This window comes from Rhinichthys klamathensis, unplaced genomic scaffold (genome assembly GCF_029890125.1).
Source record: "Rhinichthys klamathensis goyatoka isolate OS25496 unplaced genomic scaffold, OSU_Roscu_1.1 h1tg000157l_1, whole genome shotgun sequence".
Taxonomy (NCBI): Eukaryota; Metazoa; Chordata; class Actinopteri; order Cypriniformes; family Leuciscidae; genus Rhinichthys; species Rhinichthys klamathensis.
In genome coordinates, this window is record NW_026606692.1 from 4275744 (window position 1) to 4301420 (window position 25677).

The 25677-nt window shown below is 40.8% G+C and overlaps 1 long non-coding RNA gene across 1 annotated transcript in view; it reads right to left on the reverse strand.

Annotated features, from left to right (window-relative positions):
* Positions 1-4722: 4722 nt before the first annotated feature.
* Positions 4723-25677, reverse strand: part of LOC130091042 (uncharacterized) — a 221108-nt gene continuing 200153 nt past the window's right edge. Inside the window, exon 2 of the long non-coding RNA XR_008807763.1 lies at positions 4723-4945. This is a non-coding gene — a long non-coding RNA (uncharacterized LOC130091042). The remainder of the gene's footprint in view (positions 4946-25677) is intronic.

Consider the following 25677-nt stretch of genomic DNA (forward strand, 5'->3'; position numbering starts at 1 on the left):
GGACAAATGTTAGCGAAATTTGATAGACTTGCGTTTCAGCTTTTCAGTTTGTATGGTGCATTATTGTCTCTGAAAGCCTCTTGAAAGTCATACAAATGAGAAAAAGATATGGAATATGGAGATATGGAAATTCAATGAATAGCCTTTTGTTTTCATACAAAACCTTTTAAAAAGGTTTAACATGTTCCTCTGGTGTTTCAAGATCACTATTACTTCGATAATAGTTATGCTGCTAATGGAATACTCTGAAAACATAATATTGACAAATATTTAGTAAGTATAAATTATCAAAACTGCCGGGAGGATGTTTGTTCTCAGTTGCTTTGCTCTTGTCTGCTCATGGCAAATGAGCTATAAATGAAAATGAAAGTGTGAGGTTGTGTGTCGACACTGAAGCCCCTGGCACACTGATTCCATTTGCTTCTATTCACTCCAAATGCTGTCAGCTTTCCACTGTTAATGTGAACGAAGTAAATGACTCTTAATGATGATACTGATTTCTGTTTTGCAGTGTGTAATTCATATTGTGCAATGGAGTTATTAGCATCTAGATGTGAATTAACAAAAGTGCACTTCATTCAGAAATGCACTCAAAATGCAAACCCTAGCATATGATATGAGGTTTTTAATTTTAGCTGTATCTAAATATGTAACCTTATAGATAAAATAAAATTTAAATATGATGTATCAAGTAAACATTGCGGGGGGGGGGGGGGGGGGGGTAATGAAAATGGTTAATCGTTTGCCTTATTTATTATTAATTTATGAAAATATCTTGCATTTGTGTTTCTCATTTCTCATTTTTTCCCACACATTTCCAGACAGTTTGATTCATTCAGGAAGCATTTCTACTTTCATGATGCTTAATGTTATGTTTAGGGGGCATTTCTCCATCAGGCTAGCGTGAATCTGCACTCCACAGTTACAGGTTCCCGAGGGAGACGTTTGGAGGACGCAGATGTGTTCATGCTAGCAAAACCAAATGGGAACGAGGTCTCTTGGCTACTCTCTACTGACCAACAGCCTACGGGTCTGTATGCAAGGGACTGAGACATAAAAGAAAAGGAAGTGAAATGGGGAATCAGGTATTGCATTTACATTAAACATATTTGAAATGTAATACACATTATTTTGTTCCAAACATTATTTATCATCTGAAATAGTACACATTCAAGAGGGGAAACATAAACTATAAGTGTTTTTGTATTAAAAATATTTTACTACTGCATGCATATATATATATATACATACATATTTTAATACTTACATATTGCATTTAAATAGTCGGGTTCAGTGATTGCTGTTGGCATGCAATTACTTCCTCTGAAACCCTCTACGTCCCCCAGCTCCACCTGCCTAAATCTGCTACTGGATTTATGTAGTATGTCTTTTTATGCGGCAGCGGCATACTCACAGCAGCGTGTCTTTCTCTCTATATCAGTCATAGCAAGTCCATGCTTGCTCTGCAGCAGCAACATCGCAGATCTAATCTGCCAAGACCAAATACATTAACATTGCCATATTCATTAACGTGCAAAAACTATTGCGAGAGTTGTCATGATTAAAATATATTTGATAACAGCTTTTAAAAAGCACCACTCGTTGGCAAGACGTCAAAGGTGTCCATTTAGCACTTTATTTACTACTTATTAATAGTAGGCCTATACACAAAATTAAATAGAAAAGTGTATACAATTTCTTATAATAAAACAAATTGGACATGAAATATTTTTCAACTTAAACTGTTAAAGGTTGTATCAGCGATTTCAGGCCCAAAAAAGGCCCAAACATAAATGATCACATTCATCTAATCTTTCCTAACGATCCACTAGCTGCCCGCCCCATAAGCAGGCTGTCAAAAAAACGCGTCTCTGTAGGCAGCATCACCAAGTCAAGTCAAGTCAAGTCAAGTCACCTTTATTTATATAGCGCTTTTTACAATACAGATTGTATCAAAGCAGCTTCACAGTGATAACATGAAAATAATACAACAAAGTTTGTTTCTAGAAGAAAACCAATCACCGGGGGAGGGGGAGGGGGAGGGGGAGGAGGGAGAGGGTGGGGGGGGGGAGGAGGGAGAGGGTGGGGGGGGGGGGGGGGTTTGGGGTGTTGTGAGGTTTTGCGCTCGCACGGCTGCACGCGAAGGCGAAGGCGGAGCTGAAGAAGAAGCCAGCGTCTATCAACGAACCCATGTCGGTGATTGGTTGGAACACTATTTATTTTGGTTTTGAGTGGTTGGTGAAACCAATTGTTGTTGTGTGCAGATCTCAGAACCTTGGCTGCCTACAGAGACGCGTTTTTTGACGGCCTGCTTATGGGGCGGGCAGCTAGCGGATCGTTAGGAAAGATTAGATGAATGTGATCATTTATGTTTGGGCCTTTTTTGGGCCTGAAATCCCTGATACAACCTTTAATAAAATAAACTAATAACTAAACATCATCACATCATTATTTTAATAACTGAAATATTTGGACATTTAATACTTACATAATTTCATTAAAGTTTGTTGTGAATACACGTGGGGTAAGTGGTATAAGTAGAAATTAATGTGCATTGATTTAAAGCAGAACGGTGAAGGTGTGTCTTATTTCATGTTAATGCCCTTTTAATTCTGAACAGAAATGTCTTATTTGGTCTGAAGCCTAATGTTGTCTAGATTGTTGCTTTAGTCAGATGTACTACTTCTTAAATTCTTTTTTGAGCTTCACAAAGACTTGACAGGAGTAGAAAAACTGGCAATAACTTTAGAAAGTGATTTCATCACACTGATCTTGTGTTAAAACATGTTTTGTTTTACTTTCCAAAGAGTGTATTTTGGTGAAATGTATTGCCCAATAGACTGAATTGAAAGCCTTATACAGGTTTGGACAGTGTTTATGAAGGTCCTTTGCCATTTTATCTGTATCCTCTGCTTCACTGGAGTCATTCTGACATTACATTGGCAATGATGGCAACTGCTATACACTCACCTCTCTGTGTCAGGTCTTCAGACATGGTCAGTAAATGAGGGCAGAAACAAGCCTGTGGAGAGTATTCACATTCTCCCACTGAGAGCAAAGAGCATTCACACAGTGTTGATTTGTTAGTCACAGCAGGCGTATCACAGCCTGTTATGCACAGACAGCAGGGCCTCTGTCTGGATCGGGAAATATGGAAAGCACTTCAAATTTCTGGAGCACAGATAATTGTTGCCTCTAACAGGTTAACAGGTTGATGTAACAGGTTCTCTCCTCGCTGATACAATGGCCGGCAAGAGCTATATCCTCATTGTTGGGGTTTAAAAGACAATTAATATTCAGTATTGATTTGACTGCACTGACACTATCAGATGAGAATTCAACTTTAAATGAATTTAGCTGGGCAATGATTGTTTTCTGTAGAGCTGCTTTTTTTCATAATTCATGACCTTTGGTACACTGACACTGTTAATGAACCGACTTAAATCAACATTGACCTGAATTGAGCTACTGACACTATTGACTTCTGTGGAGCTTCTTTTTTGCTGAACTTGTTTCATAATTGAAAAACTTTGCACTGTTGTTGAACTGAATTGAACTGAATAATGACACTATTGTCCTCTGTAGAGCTGCTTTACAGCTGAAAATTAATTTGTTTCATAACTGATGAATTATTATGATAGTTAACAGTATTACTGTGATGTTGCTTTGAAACAATCTGTATTGTATAAAGCACTGTATAAATAAATGTGACTTGGCTTGTGTCATATTGTGGTTTCCACTCGTCTTCTTTAAAGAACTGCAACAGTCAATGATTCTTTTAATTATTCAGGACCTTGTAAATGTCCCCACTGGCCACTCCGTAAGGTTTGCACTCACAAGCTCATTGACTAAACTACAGTATTTAGTCACGGTGATTTTTTTCAACTGTGAGCCAGCACTGGATTCCTGCCCGCCTTCTCTACAAGAGAGGCACTTCAAACTGATCTCTGCTATTTGCTCACTTGACAGTTTAATGACAGTGTTTAGGACCAGAGCTAGGACAAATGCAAAGGAAATATTTTCATTTGAACATATATTTTCTCTAATGTAATTAAATGTGACCAAACAGAAAAATGGCAGAGCCAACAAGCCGAAGAGTCCGATCGACACTACAGGCTTTAGAGACCAAGACAACACTGCAGGGATGATTAGCCGAGGTGAAGCCATGGCGCCAGAGGATTGAGGTGAAGCTGGAGGGAAGGTGGGGGCCGAAGGCCCGGAAGTCCATGTTGCAGGCAGAGCGATGACTGACCAAGGCGGCGCCGTCTGGCTGAGGAAGCCGGGTGGAGCCGGTGGAGTCATCTGGCTGAAGTGGAGTTATGGGCACGGAGGTTCAAGATGGAGCAAAGAGTTTGACTGTCTAGGGCTGGACTGGCTAACACTCAGGCCAAGGCGAATTCACAAAGCAACAAACAGGTAAGGTGTGAGGAGATGAAGGGCTGAGGAGAGGACGTGCAGACAGGGCTGAAGAACCGGGAAGTGCAGACAGGCATTCACAGAATGGATTTCCTAGCCGATACCATAGATATATACACTAGATCTTGCCTTGGGGTTCTAAGCATGCGTCAAAACCGCCGCCATCTTGGAACAGGGGTCTTGTCATAGGAAGTAGCTAGGTAACGCTGCTATCTCCGCTACTTCGAATTCATGGATTTTCGGACTTTTGTGCTGCGTATGGATGTTCACACGAACGAAATCTGAACTTTTTTTTTAAAAAAATTCTCTGGACTCAATGATAAATACATGTCTGACCATTGGAACGAACCAAAAAACTAGAAAAATCGCATTCATGACGATTTATGGTGATTTTATTTCCGTTAGACCTTTGCCTACATTGACGCTTCTGTATTAAAGAGGAGGGGCTCCCTTGTTCCATGGTGGCGGCTCTATTGAAGCATTCGTTCCAATGAACTGCCGTAGCCAAGGTGACATCTAGTGTATATATCTATGGCCAATACAGGACAGACACATATCTCAGGAACGGTGCTCTTGGTCGACGCAGAACAGACAGAGGTGGTCGAAGTTAGAGTCAGGGTGAAAACACAGACATCAACAACTCAGTATTGGGCGATGAGACAGGCGAGGTGCAGGGTAGCGAAACAGTTATGATACAAATCACGCTCAAAATCAATAAGGAGCTCATAGTCCAGAACCTTTTTAATAATGGGACAGGGTTCCATTCCAACCACTCTTACTCTTCTACAGGGACAAGTGATGTTGCCGGCTCATGTACCTGGTCAGACCTGGTTGGCTCGGGCTCTGGGGCGATCTGTGGCTCAGGCGTCGACTCTGGCTTTCGTATCATGGCTCGGGCTCAGTGTCTGTGGTGGGCTCTGGTTTCATGGTCGCTGGGCCGGTGGCTGTGGATGGTGCACTGTGTTCCTCCTCACTCTCGCAGATGGTGAAGGGGGAACTGTTGTGGAGGAGTGCCCAGTCCTCATACTCCTTGAACGTCCCTTGATGACCGTCTCTGGGCAGGCGCGCACTCTGCATTGAGACCTGCACAGAAAAAAGGCATCAGGCTGTCGTCATCATATTGAACGAGATGGTACAAGAACGCTCGTCTGTGTCTCTTGAGGGATTGTTCCCCCTGCGAGAGAAGGATAATCTTTACTACTGCTATATCCTTAAGGTCAGTTCTTCTGTCACCATTGGTTTAAAATAAAGATGCGTGAAAGGATCTAATAGCGGCGGTTTAAAACTTTATTTAACACATAGGACTAGAAACAAGATCAAACAACTGAGTAAAACGTGATGAGAATTGACAATTAACTGGAAGAAACACTGAGCTGAAATAGAACAAACAAACCAATCAACAACATGAATCACATGTGCAAACGATAATCAAACAATGAGTAAGCAATTAAACAAACTCAAACACAGGAAACAGAACTATGAGCAAAACCCACACAAACAAACAGAAACAAAACCCTGATTATCCCATACAGTGGAAAATATTCATAATAAAGAATTAATAGATCCAATAGTGTACAGATTTTGACTGGTAGTGCATGTGTTTTTGGTCTTTGCACACATTCAAGATTCAGTCTGCGCTGGATATTGATAAAAATATAATTTGACAGTGTACATGTAACCTATTCGTACATATACACATATATAAAATATAGCAAAACAAGTTGTTTTTATAAGGCTGGGGAAATGTTGGCGCTTTAAAGAATGGGCTACCAGTCTGTTAAAGGAGAACAAGTGGTGCAAAGGAGAAAAAAAAAAAGAATTTAAAAGAAAATCACTTGAAACACTTAAATGGATTACTCTTCAGGGCCTGACTCAACATGGCTGGAACGCTGGATAAGCTTGGTGCAGATGTGACTTAACATGCAAACAAAGTCCAAGGATTATTTGAATAATGTGCACAAGTTGGAGGTGTAATTTTTTTTTAGCAGAACATCCAGCTCAATGTCAAAGTAGTCCCTCTTGTTTTATAGCTATGGTTACGCTGACCAGTGGCCAATCAATTTGCTTAACACAACAAAAACATTTGCAATCAGTCAGTGCCAGATTTGGTGGGTACTGGCTGTTGAACTAAGTGATGGGGAAATTCAGAGGAAGAGAGAGCTTGGGGACTGCCGTCGTCTTCTCTGCATGTTTGTCTTTTTTTCGTCCCTGCCTTTTATTCTCTCTGTTCTGAGTGTTTTCTTTCCCCCAGGCCACCCCTCTTCCTCCCTGCATCTGATGTCTTTAAAGTCAGTTTGTGACAGGTTCACTCTGGTTCATTTAGCAAGTCTTTGCAATGATTTATTCTGTTTAACTGAACAAACTCGTTAAGTAAATGTACTTATATGAATTACAGTTCATGTAATTATATATATATCCACACACATACACACAACGGCCACTATTGCAACTGCTCATTAACGCCAATCACTGGCAACAACTCATTTGCAAGTGCATTTAGGCATGTAGACATGGTCAAGATGTTCTGCTGAATTTCAAACTGAGCATCAGAATGGGAAAGAAAGGTGATTTAAGTGACTTTGAATGTGGCATGGTTGTTGGTGCCAGACGGGCTGGTCTGAATATTTCAGAAACTGCTGATCTACTGGGATTTTCACGCACAATCTCTAGGATTTACAGAGAATGGTCTGAAAAAAGAGAAAATATACATTTAGCTGCAGTTCTGTGGGAAAAAAATTCCTTGTTGATGCCTGAGGTCAGAGGAGAATGACCAGACTGGTTCGATGATAGAAAGGCAACAGTAACCGAAAAAATAACCACTCGTTACAACCAAGGTCTGCAGAAGAGCGATTATATAAATATTATACATAAATGAGAATTTAATAAAAACAATTGCAGTTATACAATATCAAATTCGCATTGCCAGTATTTACAATAAGCATGCTCTTCACATTTACAGCACATGAGTCCCTTTAGCAATGGAATCGGTGCCTCCCTTGCACCAGGAGGCTTTAGTTTGATTGACAGCTGCTCAAGCTACACAGCCAGAGATGGGATCTCTACACTGCTGCGCTTGTTCTTGGGTAAATGGGCAATACAGCAGGAGTCTCTTTCATTAGCCGACTCCATTGAGAGAGACCCACACACAAACCCTCATTAATTAGTGCAAGACTATCACTAGCATCAACCGCTGAATGACAACTAGCTGTTTAGCTCAAGGAACCAAAGTCCCTCTTGAACTTTGATTTTCAAGTTGTTTCAAACCTGTATGAATTGCTTTCCTCTGCTGAGCACAAAAGAATATATTTTGAAGAATGTTGGTAACCAAACAGTTGATGTACCCCATTGCCTTCCATAGTATTTTGTTTCCTACTATGAAAGTCAATGGGGTACACTGTCAACTGTCTGGTTACCGACATTCTTCAAAATATATATTTTTTGTGCTCAGCAGAAGAATGAAATGCATACAGGTTTGAAACAACTTGAGGGTTAGTAAATGATGACATAATTTTCATTTTGAAGTCAACTATTCCTTTAAACCTTAGTGTGTAATAATCAACATGCGTTATTTGTGCTATGAACATGAATCTTGGCTTATTAAGGAGAAATGTGCTATTATTTTTCTTAGCAATCCAATTTATAAATTTCATTGGGTGGACAATAAAATGGCCAACTTGAGAAAATGTTAAATATTTAGACAATATTTACACCTTATAGAAAGCACATACACTATTGTTCAAAAGTCTGTCATTTTTTTCTTTTTTATTATAAATTAATAATGTTTAGCAAGGACACATTAAATTGATCAAATCTGACATTTACTGTCACTTTTATTACAAAAGATTTATTTTCCTATTTTTCTTTTAAAAATCAGATGAATCAAATAATCCTGAAAAAAAAAAAAATCACAGTTTCTACAAAAAACTAATAAAATGCATACAATTTTATATATACACTACCGTTCAAAAGTTTGGGGTCAGTGAGAATTTTATTTTTATTTTTTGGAGGAAAGAAATCAATACTTTTATTTATCAAGGAATAATTAATTTGATCGAAAGTGAGTAAAGACATAATGTTACAAAAGTCTTTAGAACTTCATATTCATCAAAGAATCCTAAAAAAAAAAAAAAAAAAAAAAACTGTACAACTGACAGACCAACAACTGTTTCAACATTTATAATAATAATAAATGTTTCTTGAGCATCAAATCCTCATATTATACTGATTTGTGAAGGATTATTTGACACTGAAGACACTGACACTGGTGATGCTGAAAATTCAGCTTTGATCACAGGAATAAATTACACTTTACTATATATTCACACAGAAAACAGCTGATTTACACTGGAATAATATTTAATACTATAACTGATTTTTGTTGTATTTTTAATCAAATAAGCGCAGCCATGGTTAGCAGAAGAGAATTATTTCAAAACTATTTAAAATCGCACCGACCCCAAACTTTTGAACGGTAGTGTATATATATATATCCTATATATTTTTTTTTTTCTACGCAGTAAAAAGTTTTTTATTGACATTGATATCAATAAGAAACATTTCTTGAGTAGCAAATCAGCATATTACAATGATTTCTGAAGAATCATGTGGCATTAATTAAAGACTGGAGTAATGATGCTTTGCCATCACAGGAATAAATTACATTTTAAAATATATTAAAATAGAAAACCATTATTCTAAATAGTAATAATATAACATTATTACTGTTTTTTTATCAAATAAATATAGCCTTGGTGAGTATAAGAGACATTTTAAATATGAAATTGTAGAGGCAAAACAAATACATGGACTTCTTGAACCAAGCTAAAGCAGATTGATACTTTGTTTAAGTTGGATGTTGTACCAGTGATGCCAACAGGGATGACTTCATTGCCATGTTCTCATAGAGAAGGCAACATGTTTCAGTGGCAGACACAGCCATGATTTGGGCGCTCAGCATGTCCACAGATGGCTGGGAAGAGAACGGATAGGCTGACCATGTGTATGGCCTATGGAGTTGGCACAGAGCAGGACTTACGTATTGCCATTGATGTGCATGTAAGACTACATACGGGCAACTAGTGGTCTCCGCAGACTCTTTGTTCCTCCATGTTGTTCACATACAATACTCCTTACCCCCAAGAGACATTCAAGACCGAGGCTGTCACACTCACAGCATCTTCCTCATTAGTGTTCAGGCTGTATAACGATGTGCCTTGATGAGCACTGACTTTTGCCTTTGGTGGTCCTGTTGTTGAGATCCACTTTGCCTGTATACAAAAGAGGGACAGAAATGAATGGCAGGTGCACATGTTTATTCCCAGCATGCCTGTTGATGCCACACGGCTGAACCCGTCTCCCTACTGCTGTCCAAGCTGCTCGAGTTTCTCAGACATGGTCAAAGGACATGTCAGAGAAAGGCTTTCCTATACCCTTAGCAAGACACTGTGGTCATACTCATTCAAATAATAGAGTGTAATAACAGGGTTCTAGAGGTAAACATTTGTTTCCCGCCACGGAATTGAAAAAATAACCAAAAAAGGTAATTTTTTTAAATAAATACCGTTTTGTGGCTCTTTAATGTGTCGTGACAGATCGCTGTAGAGCCTCAGTTAAAGCTTCACATGATCCGATCATCTCTTCCTTCTAGTTTATTTATAGCATCAAATAAACATGAATGAACATAAGGAATGTTATTTTAACCGCGGAAAGGCATCAGTATATTCAATTTTTCAAGTGCAAATCCCCCCATGTTAATCTACTAACTCTCCTGACTGCTTTGTCGGACAAAATGGCGGATGGCGAAGTATGATTGGTCAGATCACCTGTCAATCAAGCTCCCTGCGAAGGGTCAATTATGACAAAAGGATTGTGAGATAAAAAGTCACAATTACCTTTTTTATTTATTGACAGGAATATGTTGGTCCAGGAACATGTCTTACTTGGCAAAAAAAAATGGACTTTATAATGCATTGCTTAGATTTGGGCTCATCGTTGACTTATATAAAAACTGAAAGCTCTTGGTTGTCGTGTGGTTTGCCAAGGGTCAGTTAGGGCAAATGATAATGTAGTACATGGCATTTCATTATGCAAGTTGGCTTTGTCTAACTGTCACTGGACTCATAGTTCACTCAAACAGATGGCCTGCACTTACACTCCTGCTCTAGGAAAGCGTCAGTCCTGCTGTTCAGACAAGAATTAATTATAAGCTGAGACAAGACCACCCTAGCGTACAGATGGGTAATATTTGGATTGACCAGTTAAGTCTGTTGGAGTCATGTAAGATAATAGCTACAGCGAAGGGTATTGTTATAGGGACACTAATCCAGGAAGTGTTGCTTGTTGAGGTCATGTGATAGTTGGGACACTTCGGAGGATATACAGAATTGTTAAAAAGTTTGGGGTCTGGAAGATTTTGTCATGTTTTTGTCTCTTATCCTCACTAAGGCTGCGTTATTTGATCAAAAATACAGTAAATATTGTGGACATATTATTGTAATTTAAATGAATTGTTTTCCATTTTAATATATTTCAAAATTATATTTATTCCTATAATGGATATCAGCAGCCATTTCTCATAAATTATGCTAACATACTGATTTGCTGCTCAAGAAACATTTCCGTTGTGGTCTGTGCTATTTGCAGCACGTTTCTGTATTTGGTTGTGTTGTGAGTATTTGGAGCACACGTGTGTTGTTAAACTGATGAAGATGTTTTATTAATTTGCGGGTGTTTTTCTATTAGCAGTTTCTTCAGTTGCAGCTCTCTCGGCCACCGTACAAATGCACCACTTAAAAATACATTGCTGTCGCATAAAAACGTCAAAGACAGAAAAAGTTTTTGGGCAGAATATATGAATCGCACTGAAACACGAGTTGCATGGTGATGTTTCAGAGGAGTGCATGTCTTCAATAACCTGCTGAGAAATATAATAATAAATGCATATCTGCCTCAGTGAAGCATGAAGGTGACATTGTGTTTGGTGCCTTTTTAGCTGCTGGTATTGGTGAGCTACTTCACTGTGAAAAGTCATATAATGCTTTGGAGTGGAGGAGAAAATTGCAGAATGGCTTACTTCACACAAATGAAAAGTTGTTATCTAAAGAGTAATGATCAGATGTTATTTTTCAACAAGGCAATCCTCCTGCCCAAAGTGGCTTGAGAACAAGTCTGTTAGGCTCATGTTTTGGCCTGGTCCGAGTCCAGATTTGAAACCTATAATGAATATTTGGTCTCCCATGAAACTCAAAATAATGGTAGACATTCTTCATCTGTTCATGAACTATTTGAAGCTTCTTCCTGTAAAAAGCTGTCTGCCAGTTGCGGAAGGCTATTCCGTGGTGATACATTCCTTGCTAATTTCCTTACCACAGTGATTTGTGATTAAAATGGCTAAGGCCATTAAAAGACCACTAAATATTTAGCCATTTTTGGCCTTTTTTTTCATTTATCCCAGGCTTGTACAAGTAACTTTGCAACTATATGTCAACCATCAGTCATAGAGTATCAGTAGACTGTCTGCTTAATATCGGTTAATACTTTATTTTGATGTTCCCCAACAGAAATTCTACTGACTAAACTTATGCAAGCACATGTTAATTTATTCCACTAACCCCAAGCCTAACCTAACAGTCTATTCTAAAGAGAGATAGTTGACATGTACAGGTAGTTCCAAATTTACTTATAGTTAGTAGAATGTCTGAAGTGGACTATCGAATGAAGTTTAACTGGCTTCATATTCAAATAAACAGTAACAAACAAAGTAAATCTAAAGGGAATAATATTGTGCTAGCATAGATTTGTTCTTTGCTAATAGGAAAAAAACGTACATTTTAACCTTCTAAAAACATTGCAATGAGGGTATTGATGAATAATAAATGGAAGACAGGTTTAATAAATGGCTGGTTAATCTGGTCGTGTTAATTCAAGAAAGAAAATCATGTAGGTTTTGAAAACATGAAGGTGAGAAAATGATGACAGAAATGTAATTTTTCAGTTGAACTACCCCCTTAAGTTCGGCTGAATCATCTGCTAAGATTTCAGGTATGAGAAAAATCGCAGGGTAATTAAATGCCAGTCAAACGGAAAAAAACTACTAAGCTTGTCATACCAATGCTGTCATACAATCTTTTGAATGATTTTAATATATAAGGAAGGTTTCTGCAAAATCAGTTATTTAGGTATAATCTCAGACATTTAACAGACATTTGCAGGACATGACCGGTGTATACAATAAGGTGTGTGGATTTTAGAGAGCAGCAGTGAATGGATCAAGAATGGAAATGATTAACAGCCTGATTATCTATTTAGCAGAGGTACAAGTTCAACACTTTAACCCTCTATACTGTCCACAAACATCCACATTATGCTATACTGCAAAAAAAAAAAAAAGCCTGTTCAAACACATGGAATAAACTAGATTGGTTAATTTTGCTGGACATATCAACTGATATACATACAAGAAAGGAGTTTACATATTTTGGCACCCATGCAGAAGCATAGAAAAACTGTAATGGAAACTCCGATGTTCACTGAAGAGTATAAACTCATAACGCATGTATTTGATTGGCATTTACTAAGCATAACTAATCCCCCACAATCCCCTGATTTTTGTTGCATTTAAGTATGGACAAACATGTCTGAGTAAGTCAAACAGAAGGAGTTCAGTATATCCATGCAGAATGCACATATACCTCAGAGATCTGGGTGCACATGCAGTAATTTACATATGGATATGATGGAAATTGTTTATATTTGCATGTGGAAACAATAATTAATCAGTACTCAAGTTTACATACGGTTTATTCTCACCAAGTAGTCAACCCCCACAAGCTCTCTGTGGCATAATTTTAGCATATATTACATATAGTTCTGGAGTTAATGAGTTTCAGTGTTACTATGTGACATGTTGAAAATGTAGATCTAAGGGAGGACTGAAAAAAAAAAACAGGAATAGGCTTAATTAAAAGTATTAGACTTAAAGACAAAATCTTAAGATGAATCCAGTTTTATATGCTTTTTAAAATGTATTTATTTGAATTTAAATGTATTTTAAGTTTAAATTTACATTTCCTGTTTGCTACCAACATGCAAATGAATTTCAAATTCAGACAATTCTGAATGGTGCACAACCGCATGTGCCTTTTTTGTAACAAATTGCATGCATCTTCATTTCCTGTAGCTAAATAATATCATAATGCTCATAAAGTTCTTTAATTTATGTGCTTTGCAGAAATTAGGCTCTTCCCTCTTTCTTTTCCACAAGATATTGCTATATTCATACTATTATTTATCCATTAGCATAATCATAGGGTTGAAACTGTACTGACTGAACTCTTTGAGAGGCATTGTTATAATAATTTTTTTAAAGTATATCGCTCAATTTAATGGAAGCATGAATGATAACATATCAGACATCAAGAAAATATTTACAAAGCCTTTTTGCACATTTCACATTTAATTCTATTAAATTCTGATATATTTTCAATATATTTCAATATAAAAGGGCCATGCATAAATATATTTTGATAATTTTGAATTGCTGAAATACTTGAAATTACTTATATTTCCTCATATATTTTTTGCCATTTATAAATTTAAAATCTATACTTTAAATATATGTGTATATGTCAAAAATACATTTAAAATCGCGAAACATTTTGCATTTACCCCAAATTTATTTTAAACGTATACACACATTTGCGACACTTGCAAGGCTATATTCCTCTGGGTTTCTTTTCCATTTCTAAGCTCATTTTAGCCAAATATTTAGCACTATTTTGCAGATGTATGAATGACAGATGTATAAATCATAGACACAAACATGTGCCTGGACCGTACATAGAGAAGTTGACATGATGAATGTCATGTTTGTTCATGCATGTGTGCAAATAGACAGACAGATAGTGAGGTGAGACATGAGGGGAAGTATTAAATTGTGTAACTGTGCTGTCATGTCTGACTTGTTCACCTTCTCAAGGGCATTTTGATTGAGGACTGTTTTACGATCAATTCTAAAAGACATGCCCCATATAATACCTCTATCATATCTGTTCTCTTTCTATGGGTATCCTTGGCATGGGGATCTTGAGATTAATATAATCAAACTTTTGGTTCATTGAAATGCTTTGACAGCTTCAGGAAATCAGCCGTTACGGTAGTTTGCTAAATAAGAAATGTCGCCTCTCCTTGATCTTTTATTCATCAGCCTTAATATTGCAGGAATTCTTGCCAGAGTTATGGTAGTGTGAATCCAGAATACAACTGTTTGTTAATCCACATCTGTGCTGACAGGTGTGCTCAGATATGCTTCCCTGACCTCGATGACAGTGTCTTGGTGCCAGATTGCCAGCTTTGGCTGCCAGACGTCTTGCAAAGGAACATGGGGCCTGATCCGCGCCAGGTTTGCTGCTGAAACCCACATGGTTTAATCTAAAAAATATCCAGTCTTAAGCTCAGAGCATCCGGCCACAAAATACACCCGCCACCCAACAGAACAATAGTGCTAATTGTTGTTGTAAGGTGGGCGTGGTGTAAAAGTTTGCGCTGGCATATCTCAGTGTTCTGTCTCATTCAATTGAGCATTACAAGCTTAGAATTATCCTACGAAGAGATAAAAGGCAGGTGGTACACCCCCCTTGAATTTAACCGCTGAAGAGAAATTACTGGCAATAATTAGCACTTAAGTGACTGATTAATGCATCTGGGACTATAATCATTTATTGAAGAGGAATTATGGAATAATTAATTTGAGGGTATTATATTTGAAAATTGAAGAGATTTTTTTATTTTACCAATTCGTTCGTTTTACGTATGTGGTACTGTGGTATTTTCTCATAAAGAGTGGCAGTGAAATAATTATAACATCAGACATGCAGAAAAAATATCTACACAACCTTGTTGCACATTTCACATTATTCCATAAATGTACTGTATCTTTGAAAAGTTTTAGTTCCCTTTCAAGGGAACTTCGAGCTGCGTCAAACGCTGCGGGAACGCCCCTGCGTTGTGCGTCATGAAGCACGTATGGAATCAGCCCAATGGAGAGATGAAACGTCATAGGCGGGTGACGTCATCGACCAGGAAACTATAAAGCACCCCAAAAACACAAGCGCATTAGCTTCTGTGCTTTCAGTCGCGCTACATGTGAATCTGTCCCTGTGTGATATTGTCTGTCTTACATACCCTGCACCACACAAACAATTTATCCCTATATATATATATTGAGAGATTATGGCGGACGAACAGCAGTTTAGAAAGTGTGTTCCTCCCTGCTCGCGTTATTTAACGAGCGGGGATACACATGATCTTTGTGTTGTTTGTTTGGGAGTTCAGCATGCCCAGTTTGCTCTCGAGGGAGCAGACTGTGAGCATTGCGAGCGTTTGCCGTTAAGGACGCTCCGCTCCCGCCGATCGCTCTTTGAGGAGAGCGGTTCGGTGCGCGCTCCCCGCGGTTCGGGTCCCGCTTCTGCCGAGGCAGAGCGGCGGCGCTTATCGTGGGGATCGCAGATGGATCTCACAGCGGGGTTTGAGACGGGCTCTGCCTTATCTCTCCCTTCACCTGTGAGATCCAGTGCCTCAGTCCCGGGTTCGGAAGCACGCGCTGCGGTTTCTTCCGCTCGGGCTGAGGCACCAATGCTGCAGCTATCCAGTTCTGAGGAACTTGATGTTGTTAGTGTTGAGGGAGATGTGGAGGATTCGCCACCCCACACTCCTGAGAGTGATGAGCTTATGGAGGTGTTAACAAGAGCTGTTGAAAAACTTAATATTGAATGGCCAGTGACTAGACAGGAGTCTGTTTCTAAATCAAAGTTGGATGAGAGATTTTTGCCGTCACGTGTGCAGCCTCCACGCCGGTGCCTGCCGTTTTTCCATGATCTCCACACCGAGGTGTCGAAATCATGGAGAAAACCGGTGTCATATAGAGTGTTTAGTCCCCAGACTTCTACATACGCTAATATTATGGGAGCCAAGGCTCATGGTTATGGTGCTTTGCCTCGTGTGGAAGAGACGCTTGCGAGCCATCTCTCCCCCGAAGCAGCATCATCTTTTAAGGCACCGGCATTACCCACCAAGCCTTTAAGAAACACTTCGGCTTTGGTGGGTAAAGCATATTCGGCAGCAGGTCAGGCTGCGTCATGTCTGCATACTATGTCAATCTTGCAGGCATACCAGGCTGATCTGCTAAGGGACATGAGTGAGAGTGAGGAGGTCAGTACTGACGTAGTTCGCGAACTGCGTCAGGCTGCTGATTTATCCCTGCGTGCCACCAGAGAATCGGCCAAATTAATGGGTCGTTCTATGGCAGCTCTGGTGGCCGCAGAAAGACATTTGTGGTTAAATCAGACTAATATTAAAGAGAGAGAAAAAGCTTTTCTTTTAGATGCTCCTCTTTCTCCCATGGGGTTGTTTGGTGATGCTGTGAATTCAGTTATCGATAAATTCCAAGAAGAAAAGAAACAAACTGCAGCTTTTAAAAAGTTTCTTCCCCTTAAAGTTCATGTCCCTGGGGCTGCTGGGCGGGAGCAGCCCCGGCCGTCTACGAGCTCATCACATAGAGCGCAGCAGAGGCAGAGTGTCGCGTCTCGTGCTCCCCCTGCTGGACAGTGGGCTCAGCCGCGACACTCTCAGCCGAAGCCTTCTCCCAGTAGAACTGATCTGAGGACAGTTATATTGGCTAAGAAGGCTTCGGCTAAGAAGAAGTCCTGACGCCAAGCCGTTCAGGATGCTGAGGGTGGTCCCCACCGAGGCGGAAAGGTGTTCACCTCTTTTTACGGTGCCCATTCCTCCTCGGTGCCCTCAGGGGCTCGTTCTGCCAACCCCGCCTTTATGCCGGGGCACAGACGATCCCAGCGAGCGCTTTCCCGAGGGACGCTCGCTCCCTCTGAGGAGGGTCTCAGAGCGGTCAGACCAGTTGTTCCCTGCCGGTGCGCCGTTACAGGGCGCTGCGTCTGCTGCTCAAGTTACACCAGAGGCCAGTCTCGAGAGGCTGGTACCCTTAGTAGAATTTCTGGCAGAGTGGAAAAGCCTTCCAAAAATATCTCATTGGGTCCTGCAGACAGTAGAAAAGGGTTATGCTATCCAGTTCAGGTGTCGTCCACCAAAATTCAGAGGGGTTCTGCACACAGTGGTGGGCCCCGAGCAGGCTCTGGTATTGGAACAAGAGGTGAAAACGCTCCTTCAAAAAGAGGCTATAGAACGGGTTCCTCCTCCCAGTTTGGAGTCAGGTTATTACAGCCGATATTTCATCGTTCCAAAGAAGGATGGGGGGTTGCGTCCAATTTTAGACCTGCGCATATTGAATCGCTCGGTAGGGAAGCTAAAATTCAAGATGCTCACTATCAAGCAGATCGTGTCTCAAATCAGGTCCGAGGACTGGTTTGTCACGATAGATCTGAAGGACGCATACTTCCATGTGTCCATCCTTCCACAACACAGGAAGTTCCTGAGGTTCGCCTTCGGGGGCGAGGCGTACCAGTACAGGGTTCTTCCGTTTGGCCTAGCTTTATCTCCCCGCACTTTCACGAAATGCATGGATGCAGCACTAGTGCCTCTGAGGCTTCAGGGCATTCGGATTCTCAATTACATCGACGATTGGTTGATTTTAGCTCAGACCGAGCAGATGGCGGTTCGGCATCGAGATGTCGTCCTCGCTCATATCAGAAAGTTGGGGTTGAGGCTGAACGCAAAGAAAAGTGTATTATCTCCTTCCCAGAAGACCACTTTTCTGGGTGTCGTTTGGGATTCGGTATCGATGCGGGCGCGACTCTCTCCGACCCACATCGCTTCGATTCTCTCAGCTGTGAAACAAGTGAAGCTAGGCCAGCTACTCACTGTCAAGCAGTTTCAGAGACTGTTGGGTCTGATGGCAGCAGCGTCCAACGTTATACCTTGCGGCCTGTTGTACATGAGACCGCTACAGTGGTGGCTCAGGACCAAGGGATTCTCCCCGAGGGGAAATCCGCTCCGCACGTTCAAAGTCACGCGGCGCTGCCTTCGTGCTCTGGTCATGTGGAGAGAAACTTGGTTCCTATCCAAAGGTCCTGTGCTGGGGGCTCTTTGTCGTCGCATAACGCTAACGACGGATGCTTCCCTCACAGGGTGGGGGGCGGTCATGAGTGGTCGCCCAGCCCAAGGTCTGTGGCAGGATCATCATCTTTCGTGGCACATAAATTGTCTAGAGATGTTGGCTGTGTTTCAGGCTCTGAAACACTTCCTAACAGACCTGAGAGGCCATCATGTGTTAGTTCAATCAGACAACACGTCGGTGGTCTCTTATATAAATCATCAGGGGGGCCTGCGGTCTCGCCGGCTTTACAAGTTGGCCCGTCAGATCCTCCTGTGGTCCCAAGGGAAGCTACTATCTCTGAGAGCAATGTATCTCCCTGGGTATTTGAATGTGGTAGCAGACTCCCTGTCGAGGCAGGGGCCGAGGCCAGGGGAATGGAGACTCCACCCCGAGGTGGTGGAGCTCCTTTGGTTGAGTTTCGGTCGCGCCGAGGTGGACCTATTCGCTTCCAAGGAGACCACTCATTGTCATCGGTGGTTCTCCATCACTCTTCCAGCCCCCCTGGGGTTGGATGCTATGGTGCAGCCGTGGCCGAGGTCACGTCTGTACGCCTTTCCCCCGATTGCTCTGTTACCAGGAGTTCTGGAGAGGGTCCGCCGGGACGGGGTCAGTCTACTACTAGTAGCCCCGTTCTGGCCGGCCCGAGTATGGTTTGCGGACCTGATTTCTCTCCTGGACGGTTCTCCTTTGGAGCTCCCGGTCAGGAGGGATCTACTCTCCCAGGCGGGGGGCACGATACTTCACCCCCGCCCAGAATTGTGGAAACTGTGGGCTTGGCCTCTGAGGGGGCCCAGCTCATAGACTCCGGTCTCTCAACCGAGGTTGTTGAGACCATTCTTAACTCCAGAGCTCCATCCACGAGGAAGCTTTATGCCTTGAAGTGGAAACTTTTCACTTCTTGGTGTGGAGAACACCTGCAGGACCCAGTTAACTGCCCAGTGGGTGCAGTGCTGGAATTCCTGCAGGAGCGCTTCTCCACAGGGTTATCCCCCTCCACACTAAAGGTGTATGTGGCGGCACTAGCTGCTTACCACGTCCCTTTCAGTGGAGTTTCTCTTGGGAGACACCCGCTTATAACTCGTTTCCTCCGTGGCACTTTGAGGCTGAGGCCAGCAGTTCGTACGAGGGTGCCGACTTGGGATCTGGCCATTGTATTAGAAGGTCTTTCCCTAGCTCCTTTTGAACCTATCGAAGAAGTTCCCGAGAAGTTTCTCACTTTTAAGACTATCTTTTTGCTTGCTATCTCTTCACTAAAAAGAATCGGAGATTTGCAGGCTCTGTCGGTTTCACCCTCGTGCCTGGAATTTGCACCTGGCATGGTTAAAGCTTTTCTGCATCCTAGACCAGGTTACGTTCCTAAGGTTCCTACTAATATTGTTAGACCTACGGTTCTGCAGGCTTTCTGTCCTCCTCCATTTATGTCATCGGACCAGGAGAAACTTAATTCACTCTGCCCTGTTAGGGCATTAGACGCTTATGTCCACAGAGCTGCCCTGTGGAGGAAATCAGAACAACTTTTTGTATGTTTCGGGCCACCCAGGAAAGGGTGTCCTGCGTCTAAACAGAGAATGAGCAAGTGGGTGGTTGAGGCTATCTCACTTGCTTATGAGTCGGCTGGCCAGCCTTCACCTTTGGTTGTCCGAGCTCACTCTACCAGGAGTATGGCTGCTTCTAAAGCTCTTTTGTCGGGGGTTTCCCTGAGTGATGTTTGTGATGCGGCTGGATGGTCTTCACCGCATACTTTTATTAAGTTCTATGACCTAGACTTAAGCTCTACCCCTGGGGCACAGGTGCTCTCGTCCTCTGTGCGCTAGTCTCACATGACGGTCATTTGGTCCTATGGCGACGTGGGTATTCGCGTTCCCGCAGCGTTTGACGCAGCTCGAAGTTCCCTTGAAAGGGAACGTCTCGGTTACGTATGTAACCCTAGTTCCCTGATAGGGAACGAGACGCTGCGTCGCTCCGCCATACTCCCGGCACTCCCGTTAGCGCTTCCTTCAAGCCTATCAGAAGCTAATGCGCTTGTGTTTTTGGGGTGCTTTATAGTTTCCTGGTCGATGACGTCACCCGCCTATGACGTTTCATCTCTCCATTGGGCTGATTCCATACGTGCTTCATGACGCACAACGCAGGGGCGTTCCCGCAGCGTTTGACGCAGCGTCTCGTTCCCTATCAGGGAACTAGGGTTACATACGTAACCGAGACGTTACTTGTATTTCCTCATATATCGTTTATTTATATATTTTCAACTGACTGCAAATATAATTATATCATCCATAACATATTTTTTTAATTGCAAAAAACTTTGATTTCCCGAAAAATAGATTTTAAGAATGGAACTGTATTTTATTGTCCATTGAACAACATTTTGTAACATATTTGGCATTTTAAGTTTTAAACTATTTATTTTAAATATTTTTTTTAGATTCATTTTCAATTTAAAAAAGACATGCTGTTTACAACATATTTACACTGAACAAAATTATAAACGCAACACTTTTGGTTTTGCCCCCATTTTTCATGAGCTGAACTCAAAGATCTAAGACTTTTTCTATGTACACACAATGCCCATTTCTCTCAAATATTCCAAATCTGTCTAAATCTGTTAGTGAGCACTTCTCCTTTGTCGAGATAATCCATCCACCTCACAGGTGTGGCATTTCAAGATGCTGATTAGACAGCATGATTATTGCACAGGTGTGCCTTAGGCTGGCCACAATAAAAGGCTACTCTAACAAGCTTTTTTTTTTTTTTTGCTGGTTAAACAAGATTAGAGGTGATTAGTGATCAAGATGCAGGTTTTGAAATCCACTGTTTAGTCTTTTTGAACTTTCCCAGGCAGGAAATGGTGTTACGGATCCCTCAGTCCCTTTAGTCCCTGAAAATCAAGACTCTGGCTTGATGTTGTTTTTGAGTATTCTGTCAGGGATTCTGGAGAAAAAAAAAAGAGAAGATATCTGCCACATCATCACTGCTTGCTCCTCTTAGACTCTCTAAAGAACTTCTCCCACTGGTAACTTTTCAAACGAGCTGTAATGGGCTTTGAACCAGCCATCAAAAACTAGGGAGTCTTTTTTCTTAGCCTGAATTTTTAATGTGGAGTGGGGACTCTCCTGAGTCTATGTGCTCCTGATACTAGGGCTTGTTCTCTCAGACACAAAACCCACACACACATTAAATCATTTGGTGTGATGACCAAATGTGCCTGTTGTACACCAGTACCTCTTTTCCACCAAACTGGTGCTGGTTCTTGTGCTGCAGTCGGTGTTCAGCTGATGCTCGGCCAGGCAAAATTAATATCAATCAGTTTGTGTTCAAACAAAACCAGGAAGTGATGGTTTGGATGGGAGAGGTTCAAATTGTCATTGAACTTGTCATCAACTATGAACCCTCTGATGCTTAATGTGATCCTCATCCCATTGGAAATGACATACTGTTGGAAATAGAGTAACGATGCTCTGGAATATAAACCATGTTATATACAGTTTAGAGTAGAATTGAAAGTGGAATTTTACTCTTTTTATTTTGGTAGTGCATCATGCTTTTGGGAGCCATTTTCACTGCAGGGAAAGAGTATTTTGACATTGGACATGGGCTTTTTAAATAACAGGTATTGTATAGCAGACCGATTTGGAAAGCTGTTCCACTGAGGGTCAAATGTAGGGCAAAAGCCAGGAAGTTTGTTTGTTGTGAACAGCTTGAGCACTTCCAGTGAGTCAGTCTTACGCTTGGCAGAATGATTTTTCAGTCTCTGAAGCGGCCCTGATATTCCTCAACTAAAGAGCAGATGGCATTGGAACAATTCCTTTTGGCCTATTCTTTGCCACAGAATGACAAACAATTGTAAAAGCTTTTTGGAAGCCAGAAAACCCTCCTATCTGAGCAAAGTGGCATATTAAGATATTACCTCAACACTGAGTGATATAAATGCGTATCTGTGGTTCTGAAGTTTAACTTTTGCAGTATAATCCATTCTAAGCTAATTTGGTAAAGTAAAAATGAGAAAATGAGAAAAATTATGTTAATGCTTTTGCGTTCTCTCGCAAATGATTTGCATTCCCCTGAGAAACTTTGAGTACACTATAAAAATGTCCCGCTAAAACTTCTGTGGGAAAACTGCTGAGTTATTTGTGATCGAATGCAAAGTTTCTTGGGGGAACTTGGGAAAAAAGTTATCTCCCATTTAAAAAAATTTCAACACCATTATCCTTTAGGGGCTCCGTACATCAAAATATTTATCAAGCTATGGAAAAGACAACATAAAAAAAAAAAAAAAAAAGCCTGAATTGTGTTTTTAATTTTTATACATTTAAATGTAATTAATTTTGATTCGTCTGATGATACATTTTCAGTTTAATTTTTATAATTAATGTCATAATTAAATAGGGTCTTTAGTTATTTTTACACATTCACATACAAATTTTACATTCATAAAAAATACAGTACATGTAAGTGAATGAGAACAATTAATTTGTTTAAAAAGACAGCATATCTGAGAGAGAATTTTTTTTTTTTTTTTTTTTTTGCTGCAGACAATGTGACCTTAGTCTTTTCTTTACGGTTAAAAAATTTAATATTTCTTTTGAAGGTACAACTTAAGACTCCAATGCTGAACTGTGGAAGGTCAAAGCAAGCACTACAGGCACTCTAAAAGCTGCGACCAATAAAGACGACTGAATGGTCAGGTAGAGGGTTGATTTTAGACGTGCTGTAAATTTTGGGCTTTAGTATTGAGGGATCTGTCAGTGTCAGTCTCATAAATTGACCCTCGCTTTCCTGAACATATGCTGTAGGAAAGAGGAATCGCTCCATTAAATGAACAAATGTGAATGGGCCAGTAAATCCTGAGGGGAATGGATGATAAATCGGACAGAAAGAGAAGGGTACGTCCACACACAAGTAAGAATTTTGGGAGACTTTTTAAAAAGTAAAGGATTGTTCCAGACTCTAATCCAACCCATCAGCCCTAACTGTGGATGCACAAAACTACATAGGCTATATAGTCAGGGAGTTTATTCAGTGTGTAACAAACTTGGCTTGCAACTTAAGTAAACCAGAAGTCACTTAAAAGTTCAGGGCACTCACAAGGCATGAATGAATAATGGAAAAAAAAACTATCAATACTTGAAATCAGACAAAGATAGGCCTAAGCAGGTTAACCAACATATTACCAACATGTATATTGATAACTCAATAATCAAATCAGAAAAAAATAACACTTATCCGAGAGACCGTGATCAAATAGTCCATGCGTGAGAAGTATTGTCCTTATGCGTGAATCCTCAGTCCTTGACCCCATAAAATGAATCAAAATGTCCAGGAAAAGTGGTAATAATCCTCCAAACGTGATGAAATGGCAAACATAGCAAAAATAGCAAAAAACCCCAGTCTTCTCTTGAACCTCGATGGGTAATTAAATTAATCCATAAACGACTTCAAAGGAGAAGGCAAAAAAACACTATTCTGTTTGGTTCAAACCATAGACTGTAAAAAAAGATGGACGACGCCCCTTCGCTCTTTTCCATTGGAGAGAACTGAAGCCGCCAGAGTCCCGATATGGCGCTGACATATTGGAACTTGAGTCTGCGCAGTAGCGTTTTCGGGACCAGTCATGCGCAGTCGTGAGCAGGAAGTAAAGCCGCGAAATCAAGGCCCCGCCCTCACGCTCGTTGAATCAATCGTAAGCACACGCCCCGCACTTTTCTTAAGTGGCCTTGTCTGCTCCGTTCCTCTCCAATGATGTCTGCTGATTGTAGTACCTCGTTAAAATAAGGTAAATACAACTACTAACCACATAATCAACATTATGAAAAAAAGTCCGTTGGTGCTTCAGTTACTACTTCGCACAGAGAACCTGTCAATCACAGCAGTCAATCATGATGTCACAGCACCGTTTTTATAGCATCAAATAACTAACTAAAAACTAACTTATTTTAAAAACAAACACTTGAAACTACATCAACGTGATAGAAACTACAGTAAATGACAGAAACTATCTTTAGAAAAAAGATATGTGAAGTGTAATTTAATTATTTTGTTGGTCTCACGTCCTGTTGAATAACATGGGGAGGCGGGTCTTATGAGCTATACTAGGACCGGTCACCGGGGGGCGATCGAGACGTTTTGGCTTCACTTTTGAGGGCTTGTGCGGCACGCTTGGTTCAAACAGGATCACTTAACACCATAGACAGTAAAATAAATGGACAGAGCGATCTCATTGGAACTCAGTTGAGACAGTTGAAGCCCACTTTTAGCGATTTTTGAGAACTTCCGTTCCTGACGCGCAGACTCAGACCGACTCAAACTAAGCTTGATGACGTGAGCAACCTGTCTGACAGACGTTAATCTTCTAGTAGCTGTGCGTGAAAACTGCCAACGTTAATCTTGCAGAGACGGGGAACTTGAGCAAAGAGTTCTTTGGCGTGAGTGAGCAGGAGTAAGTATTCCGTTGCTTTTATGGACTCATTATCTATGGGCTTCTCCCTTGACGGGACGTCCCCCCGATTGCCTGCGAGCTTCTCCTCCTGTCTGTACGGTAATTTCTGTACAGCGCGACAGAGAGTCGAGTGGTTATGACGCAATCGTTAGCCTATTTTTACTAAATCTGTTTCTACGGGGCCATAGTGTAACATAGAAGGTAATGGAGCCCTTTATGCATTGTCGTGTTTCTTTAGAAATAAATAATGGACAAATGGAGTCTTTAAACGCCTCAGATGTAAAGTTATTCGCTGTCAAAGTGACGCAAAAATGAATGGGAGTCAATGGAAATGCTAACGCAAGTGAAGTTCTGCTACAACATGGCGGCACCCGGCCGGCTTCAACTTCCGGTCGATGGATTACCCCCTTGCTTAACACACATGCTGTCTTGCTAAAACCTGGCTTGGCCTTTTCTACTAAACAAGGCCTTCCTCTTCCAATGTGCTCTCCTGTCAAAATAAAAGTCCATTTTGCCAACTACAGGATGTTTCTGCACCAAACATAAAAGTCCCACATACAAAAGTTAGAGAACTTCAACTAGGGCCTGAAACCAATTGAATCATACCTATACTTATTTTACAGTATTTTATCCTCCTTCACATTTGTAAAATAAAGTAAGTGCATTTCTCTTAGCCCTAATATAGAAGTGTCACAAGTGTTTAATGTTTTGTTTTGTTTATGTAAATTAAACTATTCAAGTTTAATGTAACCCTATTTGA